General features: G+C 35.5%; 1 pseudogene; it reads left to right on the forward strand.

Moving 5' to 3' along the window:
- Window positions 1-8,421: 8,421 nt before the first annotated feature.
- On the forward strand, window positions 8,422-13,871 carry LOC131034039 (ent-kaurenoic acid oxidase 2-like; annotated as a pseudogene).
- The last annotated feature ends 263 nt before the right edge of the window (window positions 13,872-14,134 follow it).

The raw sequence follows: 14,134 nt of genomic DNA on the forward strand, positions 1-14,134 counted from the left end.
ATCCTGCGGGGTCATGTTATGGCACTCTAAAAAAGCCTCTCTCGGTTTTGGTAGAATCAGATCCAGTTGCTCGTGGTGACTCTTTCTCGGTTGTGACAAAAAGTGTCAGATGAGTTCAATGAAAAGTTGCACAATGCCCCATCTTTCAATCCGCTCGTCGCGACACTGAACCATCAGCTTGTACGTGTTGGGGTGGCTGGGTTTACGCTAGGAATACCTTTTTTTTTCTCTCCAACTCGCCCGATCGTTGCGGGCCACACCCTAGCAACCAAATCACCCAAGTGCTCAAATTGCTCAAAGTTGTCAATATTCGGCATCGCGTTTCTCCGTGCCCGTTAATCATAAGAATGATCCGTCTGATCCTGCGGGGTCATGTTATGGCACTCTAAAAAAGCCTCTCTCGGTTTTGGTAGACTCGGATCCAGTTGCTCGTGGCGACTCTTTCTCGATTACGACAAAAAGCGTCAGATGAGTTCAATGAAAAGTTGCACAATGCCCCATCTTTCAATCCGCTTGTCGCGACATGGAACCGTCAGCTTGTACGCATCGGGGTGGCTGGGTTTACGCTAGGAATGCCTTCTTTTTGCTCTCCAACTCACTCGATCATTGCGGGCCACACCCTAGCAGCCAAATCGCCCAAGTGCTCAAATTGCTCAAAGTTGTCAATATTCGGCATCGTGTTTCTCCGTGCCTGTTAATCATAAGAACGATCCGTCTGATCTTGCAGGGTCATGTTATGGCACTCTAAAAAATCCTCTCTCGGTTTGGGTAGACTCAAATCTAGTTGCTCGTGACGAATCTTTCTCGGTTGCGACAAAAAGTGTCAAATGAGTTCAATGAAAAGTTGCACAATGCCCCATCTTTCAATCCGCTCGTCGCAGCACTGAACCGTCAGCTCGTACGCGTCGGGGTGGCCGGGTTTACGCTAGGAATGCCTTCTTTTTGCTCTCCAACTCGCCCGATTGTTGTGGGCCACACCCTAGCAGCCAAATCGCCCAAGTGCTCAAATTGCTCAAAGTTGTCAATATTCGACATCGCATTTTTCCGTGCCCGTTAATCATAAGAACGATTCATCTGATCCTGCGAGGTCGTGTTGTAGTACCAAACCGTCAGCTCGTACATGTCGGGGTGGCTTGTGTCTTGGATTACAAACACATATTTAGGTTCAAAGCTTAAGTAATAATAAACTTTGTGCAATTATTCATCTAATCATTTGTACTGCAATTATGGATAACCATGATAAATGATTTGCATTAACCAAAAAGCTATAAATCCATGCAACATTGTATACCGTTAAAACTATCAAATATATCCAATACAAACAAATAAGCTTGCCAAAAGCCATATGGACTTAGAATTTCACATATTCATAAAACAAAACATATGTTCAAAATTGCTATAAAGGCATACAACATGATATCCAATAAAGTCAAATAGGGGCTTGCCAAAAGGCATATGGACATAGAATGTCACATATTCATAATACAAAACATATGTTCAAATTTGCCATATAGGCATACAACATGGTATCCAATAAAGTCAAATAGGAGCTTGCCAAAAGCCATATGGCGATAGAATGTCACATATTCGTAATACAAAAGATATGTTCAAAATTGCCATATAGGCATACAACATAGGACCCTATTCTATTCATTTCCCTCTAGGGGAAGGAAACAAATCACGAGATATCTTTGCCCGTCGAGGGGATGGAGATGTATATGATGCAGGTGTCTTTCGAGTACGTCCACTCGACCTCCTCTCTAGACTTTTTTGTAACTCCACCTGATACAATGAAAATAATGATGTTAGCATATACAAAAATTGAATTTTAGAATGACATATAATAGAATAGTCACTTACCGCATACAAATAATCATGATGTTCATCCACAACAGGTGCACGTTCATGATCTGGAGTGACAAGCCCCTCCTGTAAGCATCACAATATAAATTAAACTAAATACAAGTGTCGTTAAATTTTCAATAACATATTATTAAGATAACAAATGTAATGCTAAATTTACTAAATTTACAAATATGTCTCATACTTCTATTAAAGCAGTTGAACTTGCTACTACTGCAGCAACACCGTGCTCCATTGACACGCGGACAACAGGAGGAGTCTTTGAATTCAACATCTGAAAATTAAACAAAGTATATTGATTAATCGCCAAAACTATCTATATTATTTAATAACAACATTAAAGATAAATTGTTTACCTGGGTGAAAGATTGTCGATGAAATACACTATGAGGTGTTGATGTTGAAGCTCTAGCATCAAACTATTTGACATCCAAAATGAGTAATTAGAAAATCATTCACATAAGGTTCAACTATCTACATATAATAATTATATTTTTTCACTCGTTGTATACCTATGGAGTCGACAAAGTAGTGAAAAAGGGTGCTGCAGGAATGTTGCTAGTATTGTGAATACTTTGACCCTGATTTTTTATCATAATAATTTACTAATTTAGATATATTCTCAAATTTACATATAAGATTTAATAAAAAGAATGAAATGAACTTGTAATGAAATTCACCTGGGTATCAATGCCAAATATTTCATTCAGCAAGGATTCTGTCATGACAATGTTCTTTGTAGCAAACTCCGTTCGTGCATGTGCATTATCAGAACTATTAGGATCATAAGTGCAAAGAGAACCACAAGATCGACAAAAATGAGCTCGAGCTCGATGCCTAGAAGAATCAACATCATCACTCGCATCACCCTCTACTAGAGGACTAGCATATTGTATAAGGGTCTGAGTGAGTGAGCTAATCGAGTCTAGAGTTTCGACCTCAATACTCTCCTTCACAATGGAAGGAATAATAACATGCTCTACCATAGGTCTGGCCAAGGGTCTTGGTGAGAGATTTGGATCACGCTGTGCACCCTCTCTATCATGCGAGGAACCCCCACCTCTACCTTGGAAATCTAGAAAATTAAAATAGTTTGGGATCTCATTAAGGACAAACTCACAGTACAGTTTTCTCAAAAAGTATTGGGGTACCTCATGATTATTGCATGGGGGCTGATCAAATACCATCCACCACCTATCCCAAAAATTATTCTTAATCCCTTCATGAAGACACCAATGAATAAGGAATCTCCTACATTCAGGGTGTAAAGGTTGATTCGTTCGGGGGTCCGTAAAAAGAGCACACAAGTCAAATTTATTAATTTTCTTTTTCTTCACTGCCGCATATGATAATTTGTCAGCATAAAATTGCTTTTGTTCTTCCTTCTTACGGGACCAAAAATTTATTTGCCCACTCATAGATTGTATGTGAGATACAATAGATTGCGAAGAACTAGCAAGGTTTGTCCTATGGGAGTTTGTTCCAGTGGGATCTTTTAGCCTCGTGATTAAATCTTCAAGCTCTTTTTGGCTATTTTCTATTTGACCTAATAGGTTTTCTTGTGTACCTATGAGGTGTCTAGGGATTGTCGGAGGTTCTTGATGTGCTTCTTCTTCAATATGGTCTTCATGAGGAGCTGATTGATGTGCTTCTTATTCAATATGGTCTTCATGAGGAGGTGATTGAGTGTTTTCAACATTTTCTTGTCTAATCTCATTTCCTGATAATGAAAATAAATTTAAATCAATAAACCTAGTTTAATCTTCAAATTAATAAAAAAAATGACAATAAGAAAATAAAAATACATACCTCTTCGATGGCGTGGCGGCATTTTGATGAGAGATGGACAACTTAGTGCCCAATTTCAATCTTTTACAAAGGGCGAGCGCAAGAAAATAGCACCCAAAAACACTAAAACGCGAGTTTGAAATGCAGAATGCATCCAAAATGCGGAGCAAGGTTTTTTTGAGGTTTACAATGCACATAAGGCACACGCCTTATAAGGCGTGCGCACTATAGGGCGCGTGCCCTATAGTGCGTGCGCCTTATGCACTTAAATTTTTTTTTTGAAGTGTGGCACCTTTTTGGTACCACAACTTCGTGCATATACCCCCCCTTGATCCTGCACTAACCCACATCATCGAGATTCTATCATTGGTGTAGATTCTACATTGAGGGGGTGATTCCTAGCTTCTCTTCTTCTCTCATATGGGGGAGGGACTTTTTCCTCACATGGGGTTTTGTTCCTCACATACATCTATGAGAGTTCTCTTGTATAGCTTTCATCTCTCTTTTGGGGGAGGATTTTTTCCCATTTGTTTTTTCTCTCTTTACCCGCTTTGTGAGAGATTTCATTGCATTGGTTTGCATGCATTTGCATTTGTACATGGGTACCTAACATGGCCATGTAGCGGGGACCCATCTTGCATTGCTTAGTTGCATTGTAGACTTAAGTGCATTCCCCTAAGTTACACTTAAGGGGGGGTGTTGGTGTAAATAATTATTCATCATGGATATTATTACACCTTACTTAAGTTTACTTAAGTACATGCATTTCATAGTAGTTTGGGTATGAGACACTTGGGTGTTTGTGCCACATTAGGATAGTGTGTGTAGGAGAATTTCCACCTTTTATGGTGTTGATCCTATTCCTACTCTATCATATCCACTTATTGTGGAGTGATAATTCCACCTTCTGTGGGTGATCCACCTCATGGATATTATTACACCTTACTTAAGTTTACTTAAGTACATGCATTTCATAGTAGTTTGGGTATGAGACACTTGGGTGTTTGTGCCACATTAGGATAGTGTGTGTAGGAGAATTTCCACCTTTTATGGTGTTGATCCTATTCCTACTCTATCATATCCACTTATTGTGGAGTGATAATTCCACCTTCTGTGGGTGATCCACCTCATGTGAAATATTTTATTGTTTCTCCTACCTACCCACACCTATTTCCTACCTACCCTTGTTTATTATTGAGCCACATAGTTTGTGTGCTCACATATCCATTAGCCTTGCCTATATAAGTAGGCTCATCTACATTGTTTGTACGAGAAATCATTGAACATCTTGTAATGATCCAATTGATCATATTTTGCATCTTGATAGAATACAGTTTATTCCTATCATCTATTTTGTCTCTATTTTTTGTGTTTTCCATTGCCTCTAGATCTTAGCAAAATCTCACATGGTATCAGAGTTATTAGAGTGTCATTGGTTTGTCAATTGAGAGAAATTTGATGCTAATTGTGGTTGTATATTTTGGATCTTTCTATTGCAGGTTATTATTGAATCTTGATGGGTCAAATATAAGGTTACCATTGGATTAAGGAGGTCCAAGAAAGTCAGTTTTGCCTTTTGTTTCATCCAAATCGAACTTCGAAGGCCAAATCTAGAGGCATTTGAAGTTTGAGGTTGCGACGAAAATTTTCCAGAAATTATAATTTTGCAGACAATTTTCAAATAGCGATATCTCACTCATCCGGACTCCTTTTTTAGAGCAATTTTTTTTTGTTTTGGGGTGGAATTTCATGATCTATACAGTGGTACCAAATTTTTCCGATTTTCGGATACAGGTTTGTCTGAAATAGTGAAATCCCGATTTTTACAACTTTGGAGGCTTTGTTTGGGCTCATATGGACTCCTTTTCAGGTGCCATTTTTTTTAAAGTGCATAATTTTTTGTCTACTTTCATAATCAGTCATTTGTTTGTAATGATTTTGAGTAGAAATTGTACTTTCAGTATTTGATCATTTTTTGGCCTATTTGGTACTTGTATTTTGCTTGGATCTCAATTTAGATCACTAGCAGTATTTGTTGAAGTCTCTTACATCTCATTTTGAGAAGTTGTAATAATTGAAATTAGAAGTCCACTTTGCCATTATTTTCAAGTGCCAACATGATCTTTTTATGGGGGGTCAGTTGTTCATTTATATCTCTTGGTGAAATTCCATTCAGAGGCATCTTCATTTGCAATAATCTACAGGGCTTCTTTGTTGGTGGCATCATTTTCATGTTTCAAAATTTGAATATTTTATCATGATGTATTCTCTTGCTTGAGCAATGTTGTACTCACACTATCATAAAGTGTGACACCTCTTTGTATCTTGTCATTGTTGACTATTTGATGTAATCCTCTTGTACATATAGATTAAGAATATCTTGTGAGACTTGGTGCATGGCTCCAATTGAGACTTAGATTGTACACATTTTTGCATGGCTCCTGTGAGACTTGGATTGTATCAGTATTTCTGTTATTTATGAGTATCCAGATGATGCTCAAAGCAGGTTGTCTCCATGCCTGATCTTTATTTTGTTGTAGCGAGTGATTCATCGTCATCGACATGGTACCTAGTTTTGTCACACTTTGACATTATTGGTGCAACATCGACTCTCTTTCTTTCTTATGGGGAGGTATTTTTTATCATCATCATTGGACATCTTTGCAGGAGATTTTGCATTGAGGGAGGGCTTCATGGTCTCTTCTTCTCTCTTATGGGGTGGGGGGGGTGACATATTTTGTTCTTCTCATTCATCATTGAGAGCATTGTGTGCTTTCATCATCTCTCTTTTGGGGGAGGATTTTTTCCCATTGGGTTTTTCTCTCTTTCTCCGTTTATGGGAGATTGCATTCGCATTTGTACATGGGTACCTAACATGGCCTCGTAGCCGGGACCCATCTTGCATTGTAGACTTTAGTGCATTCCCCTAAGTTGCACTTAAGTGGGGGTGTTGGTGTAAATAATTATTCATCTTGGATATTATTACACCTTACTTAAGTTTACTTAGGTAAATGCATATCATAGTAGTTTGGGTATGAGACACTTGGGTGTTTGTGCCACATTGGGATAGTGTGTGTAGGAGAATTTCCACCTTTTATGGTGTTGATCTTATCTTGTTGTTAAATTCCACCTCATGTGGAATATTATATTGTTTCTCCTACCTACCCACACCTATTTCCTACCTACCCTTGTTTCTTATTGAGCCACATGTCATGTTTGTGTGCTCACATATCCATAAGCCTTGCTTATATAAGCAAGCTCATCTACATTATTTGTACGGGCATTCATTGAACATCTTGTAATGATCCAGTTGATCATATTTTGCATCTTGATAGAATACAATTTATTCCTATCATATATTTTGTCTTTCTTATTTGTGCTTTCCATTCCCTCTAGATCTTGGCAAATTCTCACACAACTCTATGTTGATCCCTTCATCGTGAAGGGGCTTTGAGTTCGAATTTTTCAAATTGTTTGTAAAATCCTTTTTTGTTTTAACATTACCATGAATGGGGCCATTAAAAAATTCTGGCCTAATAAAATAGGCTTCCTCTGCTATGATTACTTCCAAAGGTTCTAGGTTTCTATCATTAGTATCCACATTAACAAGAACTTTGACCTCTATAGAGTTGACAAAATTTTCTTCCACTCCAATAAAGAATTAAATATTTTTTAATTATTTAATGCTAATTACCACTCACTTGAGATTAATTCATCAATCAGATTATCTCAATCTAATTTTATTAATTAAAATTCATTTTTTTCAACAATAAAGATAAGGATAAGAAGGAATATAAAGTAAAAATATAATAATAATTTTTTTTTCAAGCATAAGGATAAGAAAGAATATAAAATAAAAATATAATAAAACTTTGATATTAAAAGTTTTTTACTTTTGTAAAGAGTTTAATGAAAATATAAAAATATAAAAAATAATAATATATTAAAATATAATAATATAATTATATCTTAATAAGAATTTAATATTCATTACAATATCATAATATTATAATAATTTAATATTAATTACAATATAATAATTATAATAATAATAATAATTTTTTAATTGAAATAATAAACAAATATGAATGTCTTTCTACATACTTTCTTCTAAAGAATATAAATATGTTTTAAATAAATAAACAACAAAATAATATATAATATAAAAATATAATAAATCAAATTATATTAATTTAATAAATTTAAAATTATAAAATAATATTTAAATTTAAAAAATGGTCTACCAACTATTAAGTTTTAAGTCGGGTTAAAATAATATTTAAATTTAAAAAATGGTCCACCAACTATTAAGTTTTAAGTCGGGTTGAATTGTTCTTCAACAACTTCATTGATAAGATCATAAATTTTTATTTGATAAAAATTTATTCCGTTCTGCTTTTTTAAATACTTATTTCAGGTTTTCTTAGTACATTAGTTTAGACAGTGATCCCTTGCAAATTTTAAAAGCAGTTGTCAACTCTATTCGTATCAAAATATTTGCAAGAATAATAGGTTTTATCAATATCTCTTCTAGTTAATAATACAACTGCAATCAAAATGATAAATCTAATATACCAGGTCATTTGATATCATTCATTAGTTTAAGCACATGCATTTATTCTGGGATGCCCAAATCCTCATCTCCCATGATTCCTTTCTGTCTATTCTCTTGCCTTCCCTGTATTTAAATCTAACCCCATGTAGGATTCTGAACCAAAGAAAAGTCTGCTACAAACCAACATTGTGTAGTAGAGGAGGAAGATGGTACTGATGAGTTCAGAATTCACAGTAGCTGGGATTATATGTGGGATATGCACAATCTACTATGTTTTGAGGAGATTCAACAGCTGGTGGTACAAACCCACCTTGAACAAGGGGAGTGCTCAGCTCCCTCCAGGAGACATGGGGTGGCCATTACTGGGAAACATGCTTAGTTTTCTCAGAGCTTTTAAATCCTCCAATCCAGAGGCCTTCATTTCAAGCTTTGCTTCCAGGTTGGTTTCATTAGCTTGTCAGGTTAAAGAGGAGATGGCTTTGTATTTAAAAGAGTTGCTTAACATTCCTGAAATTCACCAATTCCAGTACCTGCATTCCTTTTTCACAGTCCATTTAAGTAGAATTATCATGAGAACACCGTATAGATAACATTTTTTATTACATTTCATGAACCAAAATTGCTTTTGGGATCATTCAACAGCATTTTCACAGTCCAGTTAAGTAGAATTGTCATGAGAAAACTATATAGATAATATTTTTTATCACGAGTTGTATTCTGGATGCACACTATGCTTATGAATGTCATAAGTGAAATCATGTTTTGGTTCCGTTTTCTCAGATGCTTTATTTATGCTTTCATCTACAAAGTCATATTAGCTATTTCATACAAGAATACGAACGTTAAACTGAAAGTTCATTCATCTACAAAGTCATATTAGCTATTTCATACAAAAATACGAACGTTAAATTGAAAGCTCAAGTTATTTTGATATCAATGATATAAGTTTGAACATGTTTTATTTATGCTTTCAGAGGTTATATTGACATCCTCATGGGTATAGTTGGAATTCAGCAACTCTACTCACCTATTCGATTGTTTTAATACTGATCTTCTTTTACATTCTGAAAGCATACCATGATAATGAAAATTCCATGGGTAGACATTCCTTATTTTCTGATTTCAAATGTTTTTTAATTTTCAATTCCCTAAAGGCATAAGTGAATTCCTCTTGAATCCACTTGAAGGATGAAAGAGCAGAGAAAACGAAACAGATTTAGAAACTTATATTAATCACAACAAAATATTATAACATATTGTCTGAGCTTTCGCTCTAATGGCATTGAGACTTGATTACATTCAGCACACACAGTCTTTTACTGAATCGACTTCAAACTCACAACTTGCACCTTTCATCTTGCAGCTCACAGGTTACATCATTACAGACATTTCCTTCAGCTCTGTCGAGCTGGGCTCTCAAGAGAGAAGATACAAATAACTGACCCATACAATATAGAAAATTAGGCATCTTCTGAAAAGAAAGAAAAAATATAAAATAATATATTTTGAATCATTTATAAAAGAAACAGCTTAAATCACACACACTAAGCTTATATTTCTAGAATTAAAAGTGTTAAATACTCAAAGTTGACTGATATTTTCTAGGCTTAATATGTTGTTTAATAGGCTTAAAAGTGTTAAACACAGAATTGACTAACATCCTTTAGACTTAATATGTTGCTTAGTGTGTGTGATTTAATGCTGGCTGGAACAAAAAGTAAGAGCTCTGCAGTTGTGACAGCCTGGACAGACGAGAGTAATGTTAAATTTATTGCTAACATAAACAGATAATCGCATAACAATTTATGCAAGAAAACTAGAAACACAGAAAATTACTAGCGAAAAACAACACAAAGAATTTATCATGGAAAGCAGGAGAAAACTTGTTTATTATAATTTTGCATTACAAATAGCCCAATATTAAATGGACTCTGCAACCGAGGCATCACCAGAATTTTGTTTTCGTTAGAACTGATTTTGTTTGCATCGGAACTTTTAGAAAGGAGACAATAACAGAAATTTTACGTGACTTCACATCCCAACAAGTAAATGAGATGATTTCCAAGAAAGATCTGCTGATTGAGTATAGGGAGAATATGGAGGAGACAATACAGCCGGGGCAGCTGGGATTATTTCCAGCAGGATCCACAGTTCAGCGGCCATTTGATCGAATTATGATAAGTATTTACCTCTGTTTTTGGAATGTATACATGAGAATAAATGCTACGAGGCAACGTGGCAATTTCAACCTTTTTAGTCGTTACTCGTGATGTTCTGTCAAATTTATTATTTGTATTAATCAGCTACTTCGGTTTTCTGATGACTGATCCCCACCCATCATCATTCATTAGATAAGCACATGAATTAATTCTGGGATGCCCAAATCCTTATCTCCCATGATTCAGAAAGTACTTAAATCTAACTCCATGTAGGATTCTAAACCAAAGTAAAGCCTGCTACAAATCAATATTGTGTATTAGAGGAGGAAGATGGTACTGATGAGCTTAGAATTCACAGTAGCTGGGATTATATGTGGGATATGCACAATCTACTATGTTTTGAGGAGATTCAACAGCTGGTGGTACGAACCCACCTTGAACAAGGGGAGTGCTCCGCTCCCTCCAGGAGACATGGGGTGGCCATTACTGGGAAATATGCTCACTTTTCTCAGAGCTTTCGAATCCTCCAATCCAGAGGCCTTCATTTTAAGCTTTGCTTCCAGGTTATTTTAATTAGAATGTTAAAGAGATTTTCATAGACCATTTAAGTAGAATTATCATGAGAAAACTGTATGGATAACATTTTTTTTATCACATTCCATTATCCAAAAGTTCATTTTGGGATCATTCAACAACATTTTCACAGTCCATTTAAGCAGAATTATCATGACAAAACTATATAGATAACATTTCTTATCACATCTTGTTTCTGGATGTACACCAAGCTTATGGATTTCATAGGTGAAATCATGTTTTGGTCCTATTTTCTCAGGTTACTTTGATATCAATAAGTGCAACATGCTTTATTTATGCTTTCAAAGGTTATATTGACATCCTCATGGGTATAGTTGGAATTCTGCAGTTCTACTCACCTATTTGATTGTTTTAATACTGACCTCCTTTGACATTGGATCCACAGTTGTTTAACAGCTACCATTTAATGGAAATATTTTATTTTAATTTTTAATTTTTTAATGAATAGATTTTTATTAGTAAAATTGTTTTAGCAGATAAGTTTTAGGTTGACACTTCTTTAATTAAGAATAAAAAATTAGAAAATATTTATTCTGTCAAATTCATCCGATACGATTTCAATCTCATCCCAACCTCATCCCTTATAATATAAAAACCTTATATTCAACACGACTAAAATAATTACCTAGTATGCATGAAAATGAATGCTACGTGCTTTCTCAGGTTCAACCGGGTTGGCCTGTACAAGGCATTCATGTTCGGAAACCCCACAATTTTGGCAACTAGTCCAGAAGCCTGCAACCTCGTTATGATGGATGATACCCATTTCGTTCCTGGGTGGCCAAGATCTACGGTTGATCTTATGGGTCGTAAGTCCTTTGTGGCCATCAATTTTGATGAACACAAGCGTCTCAGGAAGTTAACAGCGGCACCAGTGAGTGGACCTGAAGTCCTATCAAAATACTTAAATTGGATCGAGGACATTAAGGTTTTGGCCTTGGAGAACTGGTCCAAGATGGATAAGGTTGATTTCTTAAAAGAGATTAGAAAGGTGAGGTTATTTGCTTATTTAATACCTTGCAAGTATAATTTTTTCTGTTGTCAATGTTGAACAGTTTTAATGGGTTCTGTAGCTTACATTCGAGATAGTTGCATACATCTTCGTTTGTAATGAGCCGATTGAAGAAATAGCAGAGCTAGCAAAGGAGTATACCGTTCTGAATTTGGGTGTCAGGGCTATGGCAATCAATTTGCCGGGGGACTGCATACTGGAAAGCCCTTAAGGTCAGTTTAATTGGGCCCTGTACTTAATCTAAACAGTTTTTCATCTTAAATCTTTATTGACACTAGTGATCTTCGGATGTTTAAATAGGCACGGAAAAAGCTAGTAACAATTCTTCAGTCAATTATTGACAAACGGAGGGCTGGACAGGAGAAACTGGTAGATAAGAAAGCAGATATGCTAGATGAATTGCTCAAGGTGAAGGACCAAAATGGTCGTTTCATGGAAGATGAAGAGATTATCGATTTACTAATCATGTATCTAAATGCTGGGCACGAATCATCTGGTCATATGACTATGTGGATTGTTCTTTTACTACTAAAGCACCCTGAAATCTACGCAAAATGCAAGGTTACTCCCACATTTTTATAATTTTTTTTTCTGACATTATATTTCAAGTTGTGATTTTTTTTAGGTGATTCATTTGAAATTACATTAAAAGAAGAAGTCAAAATTTTAATTTATTTAAATAGTTCATTTGACATTGCCCTAACTTATTCAGTAAGACAGATGACCCACCTATTAGTATGATTTCAGATGAATCACCTAAATAAATTAAACAAATATGCTATTAAGCCAAAATCCTATTACGATTTCTTACACTGCTAAATCTTATAAGAAAAAACCTTTGTAGGAAGAACAGGAGAAAATTGTCAGGTCGAGACCAGAGGGACGGAAGCACCTCATATACTCAGAGCTTAAAGAAATGAAGTACCTTCACAAGGTGAGCTTCGTTACGATTTCTTAAGTAGATAATTAAGATCAGATGAGGCAAGGATATTTTCAATTGACGCTCAAGGATACAATCATTTTTATTCAGGTCATTAATGAAAGCCTCAGGTTAGTCAGCTTTTCAGCAATGGTTTTCAGAGAGGCCTTAGAAGATGTTGAATTGATTGGTAGGTAATTTGAAAATTTCCGTTCTTGTTAAACGAGGTTCAGGCCCTATATGATATTGCTTATTGACTAAAATGCTATCCTCATTTATTTATTTAGGATTTATGTTGATGATTGAAGATTTTTGTTCTAGGTTATACAATTCCCAAGGGTTGGAAGGTACAAGTTTGGCTGAGAAATGTACATTTAGATCCTGAAGTTTATCCTCACCCACAGAAGTTTGATCCAGATAGATGGGATGTAAATGCCTGAAACAGCTCGTGTAAATTTCAATTCATTTCTCATTCATAGAAAAACAAGTATTGCGTAAAAACAAGTACTGCGTAATGCAGGTTCCCTTGAGCAATTCTAATGAGATAATATTCTCCTTTCTTGCATGTTCAGAATTTGTTGCCTCGGCCAGGAATGTTCGTGCCCTTTGGAGTTGGAAGCAGACTGTGTCCTGGCAATGAGTTGGCAAAGATGGAGATGTGTGTTTTCATGCATTGCTTCCTTCTTCATTATGAGTAAGTTCTGGGTATATAAAAAATTGCAATATTTTGAAGACCCCATCGTGACAACCTAGCTACTGGGTTGCTTTTCATTTCACCTTTGCATGCACTGAAAGATGAACAGCCTTCTTGATTTGATAATGTTCTGAACTCTCGTTCTCATTATTTTTTTTGTTTTTGTGAATGCAGAGTACAGCGTTTAACACCAGAATGCAAGTTGAGATATTTGCCTCACACTCGTCCCATTGACGATTGCCCTGTCAAAATCAGAAAATTAAAACCATCCCAGCAGGTTTGAGAAGGTGGTGTCTAGGCAGTCTTTCTATGTTTTATATTTGATCATTTTTAATAAAGAACAAATGGATCATTTTGTCGGTTAGATAGCCATTTTGGTTTGAGTAGAGAGGAGTTTCGTTAGCTGGATCCAAATCTGTATAAAGAGAAATAAATACAGTGTGCTCACTGACAGCAATAATGTCAATTGTGTAGATTGTTTTAGTTGTTTTTTTTACATTTAGTTTTTTTTAATGTAATAAATAATATAGTTGTGATATTGACGAATATG

This window comes from Cryptomeria japonica, chromosome 2 (genome assembly GCF_030272615.1).
Source record: "Cryptomeria japonica chromosome 2, Sugi_1.0, whole genome shotgun sequence".
Classification (NCBI taxonomy): Eukaryota; Viridiplantae; Streptophyta; class Pinopsida; order Cupressales; family Cupressaceae; genus Cryptomeria; species Cryptomeria japonica.